The sequence below is a fragment of the Salmo salar genome, chromosome ssa21 (assembly GCF_905237065.1).
Source record: "Salmo salar chromosome ssa21, Ssal_v3.1, whole genome shotgun sequence".
NCBI lineage: Eukaryota > Metazoa > Chordata > Actinopteri > Salmoniformes > Salmonidae > Salmo > Salmo salar.
Window position 1 is genome coordinate 49,708,860 of NC_059462.1, and position 6,141 is coordinate 49,715,000.

The 6,141-nt window shown below is 42.9% G+C and overlaps 1 protein-coding gene across 3 annotated transcripts in view; it reads left to right on the forward strand.

The window, feature by feature from the left end:
- LOC106582452 (FERM, ARHGEF and pleckstrin domain-containing protein 1) overlaps positions 1 to 6,141 on the forward strand; it is a 160,735-nt gene that overhangs the window by 144,304 nt on the left and 10,290 nt on the right. The gene's annotated exons all lie outside the window — the stretch shown is intronic.

Here is a 6,141-nt window from a genome sequence, read left to right on the forward strand (position 1 = left end):
TTGAGCAGAGTAGAGTACAGTACAGTAGAGTACAGTACAGTAGAGTTTAGTACAGTAGAGCACAGTACAGTACAGTAGAGTTCAGTACAGTAGAGTAGAGTACAGTAGAGCACAGTAGAGCACAGTAGAGCACAGTAGAGCGAAGTAGAGCACAGTAGAGTGAAGTAGAGCAGAGTAGAGTACAGTAGAGCGCAGTAGAGTACAGTACAGTAGAGCTCAGTACAGTAGAGTGGAGTTCAGTACAGTAGAGCACAGTACAGTTGAGTAGAGTACAGTAGAGCACAGTACAGTACAGTAGAGTTCAGTAGAGTACAGTACAGTTCAGTACAGTAGAGCACAGTACAGTAGAGTTCATTACAGTAGAGTAGAGTACAGTAGAGCACAGTTCAGTTCAGTACAGTACAGTAGAGCACAGTCGAGTACAGTACAGTAGAGCACAGTAGAGCATAGTAGAGTAGAACACATTAGAGTACAGTAGAGCACAGTAGATCACAGTACAGTAGAGCACAGTACAGTAGAGTAGAGCACAGCAGAGCAGAGTACAGCAGAGCTGAGTACAGTAGAGCACAGTAGAGTACAGTACAGTAGAGTTCAGTAGAGCACAGTACAGTAGAGTTCAGTACAGTAGAGTTCAGTACAGTAGAGCAGAGTACAGTACAGTAGAACACAGTAGAGTACAGTAGAGCACAGTATAGTAGAAGACAGTACAGTAGACCACAGTAGATCAGAGTACAGTAGAGCACAGTGCAGTAGAGTTCAGCACAGTAGAGTAGAGTACAGTAGAGCACAGTAGAGTACAGTAGAGTAGAGCAAATCGCAGTAGAGCACAGCACAGTAGAGTACAGCACAGTAGAGTACAGCACAGTAGATTACAGTGGAACAAAGTAGAGTAGAGCCCAGTAGAGTAGAGTACAGTAGAGCACAGTAGAGTTGAGCAGAGTAGAGTACAGTACAGTAGAGTACAGTACAGTAGAGTTTAGTACAGTAGAGCACAGTACAGTACAGTAGAGTTCAGTACAGTAGAGTAGAGTACAGTAGAGCACAGTAGAGCACAGTAGAGCACAGTAGAGCGAAGTAGAGCACAGTAGAGTGAAGTAGAGCAGAGTAGAGTAGAGTAGAGCACAGTAGAGTAGAGCACAGTAGAGTACAGTACAGTAGAGTACAGTACAGTAGAGTTTAGTACAGTAGAGCACAGTACAGTACAGTAGAGTTCAGTACAGTAGTATAGTACAGTAGAGCACACTAGAGTGAAGTAGAGTACAGTAGAGGGACAGAGTACAGTAGAGTGAAGTAGAGCACAGTAGAGTAGAGCACAGTAGAGTAGATCACAGAGCACAGTACGGTAGAGTTCAGTACGTTAGAGCACGGTACAGTACAGTAGAGTACAGTACAGTAGAGTTCAGTACACTAGAGCTCAGTACAGTAGCGTAGAGTACAGTAAAGCACAGTAGAGCACAGTACAGTAGATCACAGTAGAGTGAAGTAGAGCACAGTAGAGTGAAGTAGAGCACAGTAGAGTGAAGTAGAGCACAGTACAGTAGAGTTCAGTACAGTAGATACAGTACAGTAGAGTTCAGTACAGTACAGTAGAGTTCTGTACAGTAGAGCACGGTACAGTAGCGTGGAGTACAGTAGAGCACAATAGAGCACAGTACAGTAGATCACAGTACAGTACAGTTCAGTACAGTAGAGTTCCATACAGTAGAGGACAGTACAGTACAGTAGAGTTCAGTAGAGTAGAGTAGAGTAGAGTAGAGCACAGTAGAGCAAAGTAGATTAGAGCACAGTAGAGTACAGTAGAGTTCATTACAGTAGAGTAGAGTACAGTAGAGCACAGTTCAGTTCAGTACAGTACAGTAGAGCACAGTCAAGTACAGTACAGTAGAGCACAGTAGAGCATTGTAGAGTAGAACACAGTAGAGCACAGTAGATCACAGTAGAGTAGGGCACAGTACAGTAGAGTAGAGCACAGCAGAGCAGAGTACAGCAGAGCTGAGTACAGTAGAGCACAGTAGAGTACAGTACAGTAGAGTTCAGTTCAGTAGAGTTCAGTACAGTAGAGTAGAGTACAGTAGAACACAGTAGAGTACAGTAGAGCACAGTACAGTAGAGCACAGGACAGTACAGTAGAGCACAGTAGATCAGAGTACAGTAGAGCACAGTAGAGTACAGTACAGTAGAACACAGTAGAGCACAGTACAGTACAGTAGAGTTCAGTACAGTAGAGTTCAGTACAGTAGAGGACAGTACAGTAGAGTTCATTACAGTAAAGTTCAGTACAGTAGAGTAGATTTCAGTAGAGCACATTAGAGCAGAGTATATTACAGTAGAGTTCAGTACAGTAGAGTACAGTAGAGTTCAGTACAGTAGAGTTCAGTACAGTAGAGTAGAGTTCAGTAGAGCACAGTACAGTGGAGTTCATTACAGTAGAATTCAGTACAGTAGAGTACAGTAGAGCACAGTACAGTTCAGTACCGTAGAGTAGAGTACAGTAGAGTACAGTAGAGCACAGTAGAGCACAGTACAGTAGAGCACAGTACAGTAGAGCACATCACTATACAGTAGAGCACAGTAGCGTAGAGCACAGTAGAGTACAGTACAGTAGAGCATAGTACAGTAGAGCACAGTAGAGCAGAGTAGAGGGACAGTACAGTACAGTACAGTAGAGTTCAGTACAGTAGAGCTCAGTACAGTACAGTAGAGTACAGTAGAGTACAGTAGAGCACAGTAGAGCACAGTAGAACACAGTAGAGCACAGTAGAGTATAGTACAGTAGAGTTCAGTACAGCAAAGTTCAGTACAGTACAGTGGAGTTCAGTACAGTATAGTTCAGTACAGTACAGTAGAGTACAGTAGAGTTCAGTTCAGTAGAGTACAGTTGAGCACAGTACAGTACAGTAGAGTTCAGTACAGTACAGTAGAGTTTAGTAGAGCACAGTAGAGCACACTAGAGTTCAGTAGAGCTCAGTGGAGTAGAGCACAGTACAGTACAGTAGAGTTTAGTACAGTACAGTAGAGCACAGTAGAGTGAAGTAGAGCAGAGTAGAGTAGAGTAGAGCACAGTAGAGTAGAGCACAGTAGAGTACAGTACAGTAGAGTACAGTACAGTAGAGTTTAGTACAGTAGAGCACAGTACAGTACAGTAGAGTTCAGTACAGTAGTATAGTACAGTAGAGCACACTAGAGTGAAGTAGAGTACAGTAGAGGGACAGAGTACAGTAGAGTGAAGTAGAGCACAGTAGAGTAGAGCACAGTAGAGTAGATCACAGAGCACAGTACGGTAGAGTTCAGTACGTTAGAGCACGGTACAGTACAGTAGAGTACAGTACAGTAGAGTTCAGTACACTAGAGCTCAGTACAGTAGCGTAGAGTACAGTAAAGCACAGTAGAGCACAGTACAGTAGATCACAGTAGAGTGAAGTAGAGCACAGTAGAGTGAAGTAGAGCACAGTAGAGTGAAGTAGAGCACAGTACAGTAGAGTTCAGTACAGTAGATACAGTACAGTAGAGTTCAGTACAGTACAGTAGAGTTCTGTACAGTAGAGCACGGTACAGTAGCGTGGAGTACAGTAGAGCACAATAGAGCACAGTACAGTAGATCACAGTACAGTACAGTTCAGTACAGTAGAGTTCCATACAGTAGAGGACAGTACAGTACAGTAGAGTTCAGTAGAGTAGAGTAGAGTAGAGTAGAGCACAGTAGAGCAAAGTAGATTAGAGCACAGTAGAGTACAGTAGAGTTCATTACAGTAGAGTAGAGTACAGTAGAGCACAGTTCAGTTCAGTACAGTACAGTAGAGCACAGTCAAGTACAGTACAGTAGAGCACAGTAGAGCATTGTAGAGTAGAACACAGTAGAGCACAGTAGATCACAGTAGAGTAGGGCACAGTACAGTAGAGTAGAGCACAGCAGAGCAGAGTACAGCAGAGCTGAGTACAGTAGAGCACAGTAGAGTACAGTACAGTAGAGTTCAGTTCAGTAGAGTTCAGTACAGTAGAGTAGAGTACAGTAGAACACAGTAGAGTACAGTAGAGCACAGTACAGTAGAGCACAGGACAGTACAGTAGAGCACAGTAGATCAGAGTACAGTAGAGCACAGTAGAGTACAGTACAGTAGAACACAGTAGAGCACAGTACAGTACAGTAGAGTTCAGTACAGTAGAGTTCAGTACAGTAGAGGACAGTACAGTAGAGTTCATTACAGTAAAGTTCAGTACAGTAGAGTAGATTTCAGTAGAGCACATTAGAGCAGAGTATATTACAGTAGAGTTCAGTACAGTAGAGTACAGTAGAGTTCAGTACAGTAGAGTTCAGTACAGTAGAGTAGAGTTCAGTAGAGCACAGTACAGTGGAGTTCATTACAGTAGAATTCAGTACAGTAGAGTACAGTAGAGCACAGTACAGTTCAGTACCGTAGAGTAGAGTACAGTAGAGTACAGTAGAGCACAGTAGAGCACAGTACAGTAGAGCACAGTACAGTAGAGCACATCACTATACAGTAGAGCACAGTAGCGTAGAGCACAGTAGAGTACAGTACAGTAGAGCATAGTACAGTAGAGCACAGTAGAGCAGAGTAGAGGGACAGTACAGTACAGTACAGTAGAGTTCAGTACAGTAGAGCTCAGTACAGTACAGTAGAGTACAGTAGAGTACAGTAGAGCACAGTAGAGCACAGTAGAACACAGTAGAGCACAGTAGAGTATAGTACAGTAGAGTTCAGTACAGCAAAGTTCAGTACAGTACAGTGGAGTTCAGTACAGTATAGTTCAGTACAGTACAGTAGAGTACAGTAGAGTTCAGTTCAGTAGAGTACAGTTGAGCACAGTACAGTACAGTAGAGTTCAGTACAGTACAGTAGAGTTTAGTAGAGCACAGTAGAGCACACTAGAGTTCAGTAGAGCTCAGTGGAGTAGAGCACAGTACAGTACAGTAGAGTTTAGTACAGTACAGTAGAGCACAGTAGAGTTCAGTAGAGCACAGTACAGTAGAGCACATTACAGTAGAGCACAGTACAGTAGAGTACAATAGAGTACAGTAGATAGAGTACAATAGAGTACAGTAGTACAATAGAGTACATTACAGTAGAGTAGAGTACAGTACAGTACAGTACAGTAGAGTTCAGTACAGTAGAGCACAGTACAGTAGCGTAGAGTACAGTAGAGCACAGTACAGTAGATAACAGTAGAGCACAATACAGTAGAGTTCAGCACAGTAGAGTAGAGCACAGTAGAGTTGAGTACAGTAGAGTACAGTACAGTAGAGTACATTACAGTAGAGTTCAGTACAGTAGAGTACAGTAGAGCACAATACAGTAGAGTTCAGCACAGTAGAGTAGAGCACAGTAGAGTTGAGTAGAGTAGAGTACAGTAGAGTACATTAGAGCAGAGTACATTACAGTAGAGTTCAGTACAGTAGAGTTCAGTACAGTACAGTTCAGTACAGTACAGTGGAGTTCAGTACAGTAGAGTTCAGCACAGTAGAGTAGAGCACAGTAGAGCACAGTACAGCACAGTACAGTAGAATTCAGCACAGTAGAGTAGAGCAGAGTACAGTACAGTATTGTACAGTACAGTAGAGTTCATGTAGAGTTCAGTACAGTAGAGTACAATAGAGTACAGTACAGTAGAGCACAGTACAGTGGAGTTAATTACAGTAGAATTCAGTACAGTAGAGTACAGTTCAGTACAGTAGAGTAGAGCACAGTAAAGCACAGTAGAGTACAGTAGAGCACAGTAGAGTACAGTAGAGCACAGTAGAGCACAGTACAGTAGAGCACAGTACAGTACAGTAGAGCACAGTAGAGCATAGTACAGTAGAGCACATCACTATACAGTACAGCACAGTAGAGCACAGTAGCGTAGAGCACAGTAGAGCACAGTAGAGTAGAGTACAGTGGAGCACAGTACAGTAGAACACAGTAGAGTACAGTAGTGTACAGTAGAGTACAGTAGGGTACAGTAGAGCACAGTAATGTACAGTAAAGTAGAGTTCAGTACAGTAGAGTTGAGTACAGTCGAGCACAGTAGAGTAGAGCACCGTAGAGTACAGTACAGTAGAGCCCTGTAGAGTAGAGTAGAGCACAATAGAGTACAGTACAGTAGAGTTCAGTACAGCATAGTTCAGTACAGTGGAGTAGAGTA